This window comes from Coturnix japonica, chromosome 1 (genome assembly GCF_054131305.1).
Source record: "Coturnix japonica strain WE chromosome 1, WE-NBRP24, whole genome shotgun sequence".
Taxonomy (NCBI): Eukaryota; Metazoa; Chordata; class Aves; order Galliformes; family Phasianidae; genus Coturnix; species Coturnix japonica.
Genome location: NC_140663.1, coordinates 35,692,575 through 35,705,864, shown reverse-complemented (window position 1 = coordinate 35,705,864; position 13,290 = coordinate 35,692,575). Strand labels below are relative to the sequence as shown.

The window sequence follows — 13,290 nt, the reverse complement described above, 5'->3', positions numbered from 1 at the left end:
AAAGAATTAACTGTTCAACAGGAGTAGAGACTATGATGAGAGCAGCTTTCTGTCTCTGCACTGAGTTCCCTATTTTGTGAAAAGAGGAACAGTGTTAGGCAATAGATACTCAAAAAAAGTAGATTTCACCATTTCGAGAGGATGATAGGTAAACCCACACAGAATCAAACAAGTTGGGAGAATGGAGGATGAGCAAACTGCCACTGAGGAAGGCTCTGCTACCCATCCAGAAGCAGAAGGAAGCAGCTAAAAAGCCCAGCGTGGCAACAGCATTGAAAGAATAATATTCTGTTTTAGGATGAAAGCAGAAAGGCTGGGTCTGTAAAAAGTAACAGGAAGTCCTTTTGTAATTGTACTAAAATTGCAAAAGCTGAGAAAGCTTTTGTCTGCTGCTCCAAAGGGGAGGAGAGATATAAACAGAAGATGCTGAGACGGCCAAAGTGTTTAATGCCTTTTTGTGGCCAAACTCTCCACAAAGGACATCTGCTATCAGATGGCTGGCATGGGTCACACAAGTGACAAAGGGTTTTGGGTAAGGAAAGCACAAGTGCCTAAGTTTAAGATTCTTGAATCAGCTAGTGAGGAAGCAGCCTGATAAAATTCACCCTGAAGCATGAGACAGAGTAAGCTGAGATCTTCTGTGAGGGATTAACCTCATGTGAATGTAGCTAAGGGAAAGTTTGCATCAGTGTTCTATGTGCTTGAGGGTGGGATGAGTGGCTTTCCCGTGTAAACCCTCCCTTAAGAAGTGTCAGGGTGCACAGAGCTCTCCAAGCCCTGGCACTGTCCCTCAGCTCAGGGCTCTGCCACCTGCCACAGCACAGGACCCTCTAACAGCCCTGGGGCCTTCAGGCACTCTGCAGCCAGGGCTGGGCTCCAGCTCTTCACAGCCCTGCCCTCCAGGAATACCTAAATACTGAAAATATTTTGTCCCCTTCCATTTTTAGTAAATATTATCTAAGTAGGGAAGGGAAATAACCACCAACCCCTGTAACAGTGCAGATTAAATCTTTTCCCTTGCCTGCCACAAAGTGCGGAAGAGCTATCTAAAATATCTGCATCTGCCACCTGTTCCTAACACATCCTGACCTCCCTGCAAAATGACTTTATTTTTCGAGTGTGTCATTGAAATGAAGGTATTCACTCCACTCCTATCTGCAGTACTTGCTCACCCCTTAGAAGCTGCAAGTATTCTGCACCTGGCAGGATGCATAATCTGGCCTGATGAAAGAGAAATATGGCTATGAGTCCTTAATGCCCTTTGATCTCTCTTTTTACCAGCAGCCTGTCTCTCTGCAGTTGCCTTTTACAGGGTGATTTGGAGGTTCGTTTTGAGGAGCTTACATTTTATCTCTTGTTGGACATGAAATAACTTCACTGTACTGGAGGGAACATGTTGTTCCGCTGTCACAGGCACAGCTGCGTGGGCAGACGAGGCTATTAACAATAAGACATCCAGATAAAATGAGCAGATACCTGCAAAAAAAAAGCAACAAAAGTGCTACCTCATTAGAGACATCCTGTCCTGCAACGCAGTTTTTCTCAGATTCCATTTGGCTGGTGAAATATGTAATGAAAGGACAGACACACAGATGATCTCTTGAAATTATTTTAATTAAAAAGGAAGGCTAGTGTCTACTTTTACTGCCTTTCATTTTAATCAAGGAAAAAAATGAAGTAATTGGTATACAACAAGCAGCCAAAATAGTAGGAAAAAAAGAAAACAACAAAACTGCAGCACAGTTTTATCAGCTTAATCTTCCTCTCCTGCATGTCATTTGGCATTTGTGCTCAGAACTCATATGGACAAGATCCTTAGAAAAATATGCAAAGGGAACACTGCCAAATTTGGTGGCTGTGTCCCAGTTAAACTCTCTTTCCTCTTTTAGCTTTGTGCTGCAAATGAAAGACGCCCATACAAGACTGTCCGCCTGCAGAAAGGCTGGTTACAGAGGTGTCTCATAGGTGTGTGAATAGATAGAGACCTGTGATTTATTCTTTTTGCCATAAAAGAACCAGCTCTGTGTGAAATGAATCTCTTGTCCAGCAGATATAACTGTAGCGGCAGCAATAGAAGAGTCAGCTCCACCTCAGCCCACTACCCTGAGTGAAGACAGGAGCCACTCTTGCCCAAAAAAAAGTAGTTAAGTGTTTTATTAATTTGCCCCCAGCTGTTTTAGAAGTTATTGGATACTGACAGGCCTGCTTATTTAGGTAAATCGGAATCACAAGTGAAAAGTGATGTGATTGCCTGCCTGCTTTTGAGGCTGACTCCAGTAGGATGACTAGAGAACTGTGAGGGAAGGAGGGAGAGCTCGTGAGACAAAATGGTTGTATCATGCCTTGATTTATTTACTAAGATAAAAAAGGTGACTCTGCTATGTTATTTGGATGGTGCTCCTGTTACCAGTGAATTGTTGTTCCAGGAAAGATGACAAACTGCATTGGCTCTCCTCCTTTGCACTGCCTCTTGCTCTTGTCTTTTAGTTATTACACTTTTTTTTCTTTTTAATCATTTCCTTATGTGTCTTCACACAATTTTTTGTATTTTTTCTTTGTATCTCCCATTTATTTTCCGAGGCTTACTGTGATAGCATCTAGTATCAGTAGGAAGAGGTCCAGAAGTTAAAAGCTGCCTATGTGTTAGGATATAGAATAAAAAACTTGTGAGTGGTTCTGGTCAGAGATGCATTAGCAGAGTTACATGGGCAGACTTGTCTTTCTGAAATCAGTCTTGGTTGGGGAGGCAGTACAGGAGCACAGAGTGCAAAATAGCTTTCATTTGCAATATGTTATTGTGTAATTTTTCTCTGTTCTGGTTTCAGGCTACTGATGCTCTCTACTCCTTCCCATGGGCATTTGTGTTCCCTCCCATCTCTGTGTTTCTATTTGATTGGCTAGTCCAGTTTTGCTCAGAACTGCTGGATTGCTTTACAGAATAGTCTGGGAAATGCTTAGCCAGAAGGCACATCTTTTCAAGCTCATTGTTTACTCACATTTATAAAATTGCCTATGAAATGTCTACACTCCTGTTAAATTAACTTTAAAAAACTTTTTCAAAGCATTCCATAGGTTCAGCGTCAATAATGAAACATTCAAATCCTTATGAAGTTAACCTCTCTCCTTGACCATCCATGCAATCCTTAAGTGTTTTTCATTCACTGAAGTCAAGAGCCTTATGTGTTCAAACCAAACTTGTTCACAACTCTAGCACTATAATCTTATTTATAACACAAATTATAACTTTAGGAAAGGAACTCCCGAAGAGCAAATTCATGCAAATCAACAGAAAAAAGATTAAATTGTTTGAAAGCTATGCAGTGCTTTTGTTATATGAACTCTGATCAATTTGGATTTGCAGGCCACTGGATGTCACTTTTGCTTTACACTTATAGAACAAAACCTTGAACTGTAAGGTATTTAGCTTTTTACATAGAGACATATTTCTGATGCAGCGCCTGTGGTGGATGAAAATGGAAAACTATAGTCCAAAGGCAGCAAAGATTCTGAGAGAGACCTTAATCCAATCTCCTTTCTGTGGGATATTCAGTGAAGAATGGTTTATACATGACTTCTTTGGGCACAGTAGAGGTGACTGTAGTCCCCCATTTAGACTCAGGTAGGAAACACATCAACCTGAAATATAATTTTAAGGTTCCATGTGATGCAAGATGGTAAATTCTTCTATAACTTTGCTATGTTTGAATTATGTTCATAAAAGAGAGTTCTCAGAGGAAGCATGAAAGACACTGTTAACAGTGACTTCTTCAGTAGCTGACAAGAACACTAGAAGGTAATTATTACCTTAAAAAAATGTGTCATGAAACTTCTTATCTGGATATTCACTCTTCTGACAGGACTTTTGAGTTTATCTCCTAGGAAGAATTCAAATGTTAAATTTCAGTAGTCAACTATTAAGATGGAAACAGCCTGGGACAAGGAACCAACTGAAGCATAAACTTTTTCTTTAAATTTGCATAAATTATAAAGGTTTGGTGCACAGACGAGCTAACCATGCAGAGCAAAGATCTTTTGTGTGGGAAAACAGCAAGTCTGATGAGTGCAGATAAATCTCACTTCCAGAAATGGAGCTTTTCCTTCACCGAGATAGTAAGACATGCCTTTCCACTGACTGCCCTACTGTCCCTGCTTTGTGCCCTTCTGCTCCAGGTGGGACTCAGTAGCAAGGGCAGATGGGACACCCATATCAGGGCTGTGCAGTACTTTGAGGGGGGTGAGCATCACCAGGCAGACTGCAGCATCAATGACAAACCTCAAGCTTTACCTCAGGCTCCTGCAACAGACCAGGGTTTTCTAACTTAGTCCAGGGACTGCTTCAGATAGTTGAAGCAACTCATCCGCAAAAATACAAGCTCAATAAGTCTTTTAACTGAACACATATTTATGTACTTACAAAGCTGTTAAGAAAAATAAAAGAGGTCTTAGGTATATTTACATCCAAGCTTAATTAAAAAAAAAATTCATTATTCTTTGTAACATACTTGAATATGATTTATTTACTCTCACCTTTTTTTAATATTGTTATGATTTAGTTTGGTAAATCCAGTAGTAATGTGCTGTTGCAGTCATCAGCTCAAAAACAACAAAATGATGAATTCATCGTGGTATCAAAAAAACATATGTTCCCCAAAACACTGAACATATTCTCATGTATGTTTGTGAAATCTACCAAAAGGAATGGTATGATGTGGTAGTTTTTTAAAACAAAAACCACATTTGCAAATACACCGTGCTTAAAAATGACATAAGGTTTCATAGTACTGGTGTAGGCCTCAGTTGCCATAGGAACAGCTTTGAGGTGCCAAGTATTTTTCTAACATCAAGACTTTACTATCTATTTTCTTCTGCAACCATCATTCTGAGCCGCAGTCAAGAAACGAAGGTATGAAGCAAGCAATAATAAGTGGTAGAAGTGTAAAGCAGGAAGATATAAAACATCTACACATAGGATGGACAGAATGACCAATGAGAACAATTTTTGTTAGTACAGTGACATGAAATGATGGTACCACAAAGGACCACTGAACAGTTTAATATCAAATGCTCAAACATGAGGCATGTACTTTAGCTTTTAAGTTACAATACTTACATGAAAGTGGACTGAAACAGTGCCTACAAGATAGGATGCAGCACTGCAGGTTCAGAAAATCCTTTCAAGATCAGTAAACAAAAAATAAAGTGATGCCATTTTTAGCCTTACTCAGTTTCTATGGATACAGAAAACTAAACTTAGAAATTGAATGAGGCATTTAATAAGGCAAATGAATAAATATGAAAATAACAGTTAACTTCTGAATGTTATTCCAGCTCCCTGTAGTCAAGTTTCTTGTACGTGAACTGGTGATAAGGTAGAGCAAATTATCCATTAATTGCTTTGCAGAAAGCAGACTGTGAGATGTACAAATCCATGACGGTCATTAAAAAAAATTGGCTTATATTTAAACTGAAAAGAAAATTAATACCTTTAAGAATCAGCTGCTTAGGCTCATTACAGTTACCCAAATATAGACATCTTGCTTAACTTCAAGTGAAGCAAAGGTCACCCACCCTCATCTCTACCTGCCAAGGGTATGAGACTCTCACACTGTGTTATCAGTCACTGATGGGTGGCTTAGATACATCAGGACTGCTCAAATAGCATCAGACACCTAAGTTAAGCAATCAGATCACTCTCCGAGTAACTGAAATAACCTCCAGGCTACTAGAATGACAATTAAACTGGAGTTCTGCTCAGGCAGCAGGCAACGAACTAAAGGAATTCTGCTGGGACATGCTTGCTGCATCGAGGAATTAGCAGTCAATGAATGGAAAAGTTCATCTGGGAAGGGAACATGGGAAAAAAGTTTGGGAAATGATGCACTGTACCAAAAAAGAGACACGAGTTTTGCATTCAGATAAGATCAGGAGTACTGATGTAATTTGCTTGACTCCTGACGTATCAGATCATATGGATACAACTTACATTTGAATGATTATCTGGCAGACAATACTGGAAATGATTCACTATTTAAGTACTGTAACAGGCTAAGCTCATTTTTCCTCACAGGCCATTTACCTTGGCTCTGTCAGTATTCCTCATTTAAACAACGGCTTTGTTTTTTAAGGTACTGTGAAAGCCTGAAACTTTGTTAAAAGTGTGCATTTTTTAATTCATAGAAAAACATACAATTTCAACACTACAAGTGCATGTATATATGCTCTTCTCCCTGTGAGGCCACCATCCAGTTGTTTCCTCTTAGAGGTGTCCTCTTCCTCAGCTCCATCCTCTGTCTCCCATGTGCTTGCCTGGAAGAGCCTCACTTCTGCTGGCCTTCTGGCTCCATCAGGCAGACCATCTGGTGCTGAAAGGGTGACCACACAACCACCACAACCACACCTGTGGGTTTCTTCCTGTTACTACCTGTTTACTCCTAGATAAGATGTTTCTCCTTGTTATTACTCAAAGTTTCTCTTTTAGATCACATCCATAAGAAGAAATCCAGACAAGAAGCTGCTCAGCCTGAAATTATAAACTGTTAATAGCAAACATTTCAGGATAAGTTTCAATTGTCTAATATCCCTTTGGATCTCTTTTTGTGATTTCCATCTTTGTGAAAGCATAGCACAAATCCATCAGCCCATTTATGAGTATTCAACTAAGGTAATATAAATGGCAATAACTCTGTCTCATTTTCCCATGTAGGAAGAGGAGTGAACTTAGTGTCAGATTAATTAATTTAATTAAGACAATGTGTAAACACTAAAATCACTTTCATCATCCATCACCGTAAAAAGTAAATGAACGGTGATAGGCAGTAATTTAATCCTTTGCCAAGAGAAGGTATTCTGTGAGTCTGAAACACAGTAGAGTCCAAACACAGTGCATCACATTTGTTCAGTTGATCAGGTTAATATTTCCTTTCCTTTTTAAAATCTTTTTTATTGTGATTCTCTTCTTTTGAAGCCATAAAACTATCTCAAGTTCTGTCTGATTTCTTTCACAATAAGTCAGTAAAACATACAATAGGCGAGGATGGATGTTAATTTTATAAAGATTACTACATTCATGACGGAAGAAAAGCGAGTCTTCTTTGGAGGGTCTACTGTGAAGTGGAAATTCACAGAAAATATTTCATTATTAAAGAAGTGATTCTGTATTTGAAATAAAGCAAGGAGTCAGCCAACTGTACAAGCAAATAGCTTGTACTGTCTTGTGAGCTCTCCTGTGAACTTCAGGGTATAATAGTTTGATGGGCTTTATTGCTGTAGATGGAAGAGACTTCTCTGCCACTTGCATTCACATATATTTCCTCCAGAGTTTTCCAGGATGCTAATGAACTTGGACAGCTCTAGCAAGCAAATATGATGGTGGAAAATGAAGTAGATGGAAAGAAACACAAGCATTTTGCCCAGGTGGTTTTATCTATCTAAATAACAAAATTCACATTATACTGTGAGACATACAATAGTCTGACAGGGGTTTTATATCTGGAATTAAATTTTCCTTAGCCACAATGTGAAGAGATTTTTGTACTTCTTTGCATCCACATACATTTACAGGACTGCTTCTAAGACAGCCATTTTATTAACATCTGTGTTAGTATTTACTGTGTGAATTAACTAATTGTACCTTGCGGTGTGAACTACAGTGCCCTGTTTTTTAAACTTTATTATTATTGTTATTTTCCAAGAGTTTAATTATGCTGGCCTCCAAAAAGGGATTGGGCAATTTTCCCTGTTTAAAGGGAATGACGAAATGCTGGAAGTATTTGAAGCCCAAGGAGCTTCTGAAAAGATTTATAGAACTTACTGCTATAACTGCCTAGCCTTGGAGAGCTGCCATTTGGAAGGGCCCTGCTAAGACTTTGAACTTAATTTGTCAGTATCACGTCTTTAAAATGTAATCTGCAGCACTTCAGCTGCCTCCCCAAAACTCCAGCACCAGTGCCCTGGTAATCTGGGAGAGATTTACATCAGTCTGGGATCAGACAGGGGTCTGTCACAAAAAGATACACCTGGAAGAGTAAAATCCTTGTCTGCTGGAAGCATCTCTTGCTACTCCCTCCCTCGCTGCATGCTACTGGCACATGACAGTCAGAGAGCAGGGGCTTTGTGGTTCCTTTATGCCCCAGTAATCCTGGCCACTCAAATGGCCCTTTGAGAGTGCTGGCATCTATACTAGCCTTTAAAATCCCTGCTGTACACCAGCCCTTACAGGGTTCCAACCAAGAGAATACCAAGTTGGCACAGTGCAGTGTTTGCACAGCCTGGGTGCTGCACTGAAGGCTCACATCCTTGCTCCAGTGATCCCACTTTATGATAGTGTCAAAATTTTGCAGTAATGGCACTGTATTCTCAGGTGGTACATTCACAGAATTTCCTTCCTGCTCCAATTGAAAGCCCATTGAGAGGTTAGGAGGCCAACATCCATGCAGTGCTGCTTATTATTCTGTGATATGCATTGGCTATACTATCTCCAGTGCAGTTTCCAAATTCAAAATGCTATTGTTGGGTAGTAAGTTACTAATCTCCATGCTGTCAAGCGGCAACTGGATTTCCTTAGCAGGAAGAACACTGCTGATCAGCTGCCACTGAAAAAAATGCTCAGCTTTTAAGATAAAAAGCCTTGGCTAACATATTTGCTTGTTTTGTCAGGAAACATGCCTGCAAGTTGTGCCTTTCCCAGAGCTGTATGTATCTTCTAGCACAATAAGAAGAGCTTCTAACACAATCAGCCTTTCACAATGACATCTTAAACCATCTAATGTACACCGATGCTATGCCTAAAATAACTACCATAGCTGTTACAGTCTAAATATCTGGATTCTGTTTCTGTCTTAGGGGAAATAAAATCTATTCTAGGTGTGAGTTAATGTTAAATGCCATTTAACATTAGGATAGAAATTAATGTTTTACATTTTTGTAGGTTGAAATTTTTCTCTTGTTCATTTCTTAACTCAGTATTTAAGATCTTCTCCAAGAAATACTGATTGAGTGAAATCCTGGTCCCAATTAATTTGATGACAAAGCTCCTGTAGAGATTTGTGTGGCTAAGATTTAACTCATAGCTTGAAAACTGGAATTAACTCTTTAACTCGTTGGATGGAAACCTGGGATCCAGTAGGAAGGTCATTTATTAAATAGATAAAAAAATTATTTCTAGCCTGTATGCCAAGAAGCAAGTAGTAACATGTTGATATCATTTGCAATGACACAAGGAAAGCTACTTCTCCCTGCAAGTAATACAAGATGCAACAAATATTTGTCCCACCCATTTTTTCTTGTTTCAGAAAGACAGTCTGTATTCTGAAGTATTTACTTCCTGAATCAAGATAATACTGCTGTTAAGAAAAAGAAATACCTCAATTATATCTTTAGATAAAGCAATCAATACTTAATGTGCATCATTTTAAAGCACACAAAATGAAGCAGGAATTTTGATTTTGGTCCTACGCTTACACTACTTTAAGAACGTTTGTCTGCATTTATTAATACTTTGTGAGCATAATTGAACTATTGCCAAAAAACAACAAAGTTATAGAAACACAAGTAGATTTCTAGGCAGTTCTAAAATCATCTACAGAAATCCTGGGGGACATTTGTTAACCTTTTGAATATTCCATGTCCCCTTGTTGTATCGTGGTTTATTAAAGCAGCAGGGAGACGAGCCATTTAGAAAGTTGTACACAGATTCTCAGAACAATAAGCAACATAAAAGCGCACAGCCAGCCACCTACAGGTACTTAGAGGCTAAATTACCTGCGTCCAGCTTGGAGGGAAGAGCATAGGTTGCAGGAAGGCAGAGCTTGGAGGCAGCACAGACGGGCGAGCTGTGTGCAGCTCATTTGCTAGCTCCATGTCTCAGTGAATGAGTCTGTTAATAAGGAGACAGTTCACTTTTAGAAACAGTGTCTTCCCGTGCTGATGTGCAGCACGCAGTACACGAAGCAGGGCAGTCAGAAAAATGTTTCCAGTGTCCATTTCTTTTTTCACCAAATGAGTTTGGCAGACAAGCTTGTGGACACACAAAACAGAGGGATTGCCTGGTTTTATATATATGTGTGTATATATATATATATATAAAGGATAAGGGCTCTGCAGCTAATAAAAATGTCTGTCTTCAAAGGCATTTCCATCTGCAAGGCATCAGTCCCCGGGAAGGGGGCTCCAAGGAAGAGTTAGGGTTTGGGTTTTGTCTATGCTTTAAGACACAATCTTTAACATTTTCCTCCCCAGGTGTGTTGTTCTATTCCTGCGTATCAGTCATGTTTTGCTTGGGAGAAGCCTCTATGTTACCGTGCTTAGCTTCTGCAGCCTGGCAGATGCGAGAGCCGGTTGGACCTGCTGTGGGATGTGGCTGAGCACTAGAGAAGCTGGGCTGTGGGTGGGAAAATGTTGAAATTCCACCTGAAGAGGGAAGAAGGCCCTCAGCCCTCATCTGAATGGGTGATATGGAAAGGGGCTGGTGAGGGGATTTTCAAGGAAATGAGCTTTTTTGAATAGTACACCATTTTCTTGTTTAATATGATCATTAAAATTAACCAAGGAAATCTGAGTTGCCTAAAAACTTTACCCTGACTTCCATCTTTGAATGAAAATGGAAGTTTGACTTTTATTGCTGTTTAAATATCTGCAATGAAATGGCTGCCAAAGATGTTCAAGGATCCGTGGTCAAGGCACTTAAAAAGTAAGTCCCAGTGGGAGCTTTAATGACACACTGACATTAATAGTAAGATTTTCACATGCATCAGGGACCAACACATTTGCTGGTTAATTAGCCACGCAGTTTTGAGGTCTAGGGCCATTCAGTGCAAACCTTAGCAGATTTGCATTCAGTAGTTCTTGACCTTTTGGAACAGCAGATGAAGATTTACAAATGAGAAGCCAACAAGAAAGTTTTTCAGCTTTCTGCAAACACAAAATACTTCTTTCTCCCCCCATGTCTTAACACCAGCTTTCACAGCACGTACCCACATCACTCCTACAAAGCCCCTTCCAAATAAACTTGACATGTATTCAGCCCTGAATGGAAACACAGGCAAGTAGTTACTGGGAATAGTCAGAAAAAACCAGAACATTAAAGATATTTGAAATTATTTGTTTGCATTAGAAAAAAACAAAAACAAAAAACAAAAGCACCCCTACAGCTACAAGACAGAGTCACACACTTGTTTGTCTTTTCCTAAGGCTAGGAGCCTAGAAGCTGAAAAATGTTCTTTATGCATTCAGATGCTCCCGCAGCATATGTCTGTCCTTCTGTTCACTTTCGGAAGACCCAACAATTTTCTCTCTTCACCTCATCATTAATCAGCAACTTCTAATTATTCTGCGTTCCACTGAGCTCCAGATTCATAAGCCTGGTGAATTAGGGACTGAATTTCAAGATGGAGCTTCCTATTGCTCAGGAATTGTTGCTCAGAAAACAACTGGTGATGTGTTGCTTTTTGTTTAATTTTCTAATAACTTCCTCTTAAAGAAGAGTTTATGCTTCCTCATTCCTCAGTCACTCACACAGATAATGATGTATTGCTATCTTTAGAATACAGCATCTCAGTTACGTGTTGCTTTAATGACACGTAATTTTTCTCAGTTGGGATCATCAGACATTACAGTCTAAGAAATATTACAAATTCATCTGTTACTCACAGGAAATCAGAGAAGAAAAGTACATACCCTGGGTTTCAGGGATACTGTGAATATAAATATAGACCTTGTGGTCATGCAAGAAAGTCCAAGTAGGACTCTGTGATGCATAGAGGGTGAGTAGATCTTCTAAGACAGCACTTAAAAGCAATACCAGCTGGGCTTGAAATTGTGGCCTAAGCTGTAAAAGAGAGGAATAACTTCAATTAAATATCTTTTACATAGTAAATAGTAGTTAACTCAAATCAGTTATGTAGCATCCTAATGGGAAAACACCAACTTCTTGTATAAGGCTAGTTTCTTCAGCTTGCATTATAGCAACATTTGTGGTTTCATGTGAATAGCTAACATAAGAGAAAAAAGTGTGCCAGACTGAATTTATTATATGTAAAACAGATAAAAAAATTTATGTTAGCTTTTAAGTAAAAACATGTGATTCTAGCAGCACTGTTGATGCGAACAGTCAAGGTTATGAACAACAAAGGATGGAATGAGCAAAATTGGTTGATGGTGTGAATCATGCAGCTGAGTTAATACTAAAAGGAAATGGAGATGATGTATTTATCATCGTAACGTGACTTCGTGACTCATCCGAATACGAAAAAGAAAAGTATGTGAATGTTTAGGCAATGAAGATAGGTGTTAAGGAGGTAGGAACAGTGGAAAATATTACTAAGCTTAGAGAAAATAACTTGACTTACTCGTTAATTTAAAGATAATCTGTTGCTTTTCCAATTAACCTAAAAATAACCCAATTTTTTTTTTCTGTGTGAAAGACAATTCCAACAATCTGGATGACAGTCAAATACATGTGAGTGACAGGCTGCATAAAGTGATTTAAGGCTTTATTAGGCACATTCTTTTCACGTGAATCAGTGCGCTTATTTTTCTTACGACGTGTCACCTCCACACTTGTAGGGACATAAATCCAGTCTTTTGTGTTTAGAAACTAGATGAAGAATGACAGCTGTAATATCTACAGCATCAAGCCAAACCTGTAGTGTAAACATTTTTTTTTACAAGATCAATTTGAGGGTTACAGTTTCTGTTGACTAGAATTTTGTTGAAGCTTTATTTTATTTAAAACATATGAATTACAGTCTTGTAAAGATTGACTCCATTATTTAATACTGCCAACTCTAAAAATTCTTTTTCTATTCAGAGCTTAAATTGTGGTTTTCATCTGTCACCCAATTTCAAACCCTCTTTGGCTTCCTCCAGGCTTTCTGTGGTGAGGCAATTAAAGCGTTGCAGCCCTATGTCGGGTCAATATACCAGTGGTACTTCACAAGAGAGGGAACATTCCAAGTTTCCAGGTGACTGAGAAACAGAATTATTGTCACATTCATTCTCTCTTAAATATCACTAAGATCCCTCTGACCTCTAAGTACTTAAACTGGCCTATCTGCTGTTGAGCTAATTTTCTGATTTACCCTTGCAGACAGTGGAAAGAGGGTTTTCTAAGATGCAAGCAGTTTCATCCTAAGGCAGGCAACTAAAATACAGAAGGTGAATCATTTCACTAAGCAGCTGTTTGTGTCCATGATCATAAGGCAGCCCCACAGGAGCCTGGCTCAGAGGCTGATGGCTGAAGTCAAGAGAGATGAATTACACCCCAAAAGCCTGAACTGAGGCTGAGTAAGTTGG

General features: G+C 39.1%; 1 long non-coding RNA gene across 2 annotated transcripts; it reads right to left on the bottom strand.

The window, feature by feature from the left end:
- Window positions 1-1,598: 1,598 nt before the first annotated feature.
- On the bottom strand, window positions 1,599-9,993 carry LOC146762353 (uncharacterized). 2 transcript variants are annotated; one of them, XR_014942671.1, is made up of 4 exons: window positions 9,760-9,993; window positions 5,111-5,228; window positions 3,805-3,875; window positions 1,599-3,636 (listed from the first exon to the last, which is right to left on the bottom strand). It is a non-coding gene; the product is annotated as an uncharacterized LOC146762353 (long non-coding RNA). The 2 variants fall into 2 exon arrangements; XR_014942670.1 differs by lacking the exon at window positions 5,111-5,228.
- Between the last annotated feature and the right edge of the window lie 3,297 nt (window positions 9,994-13,290).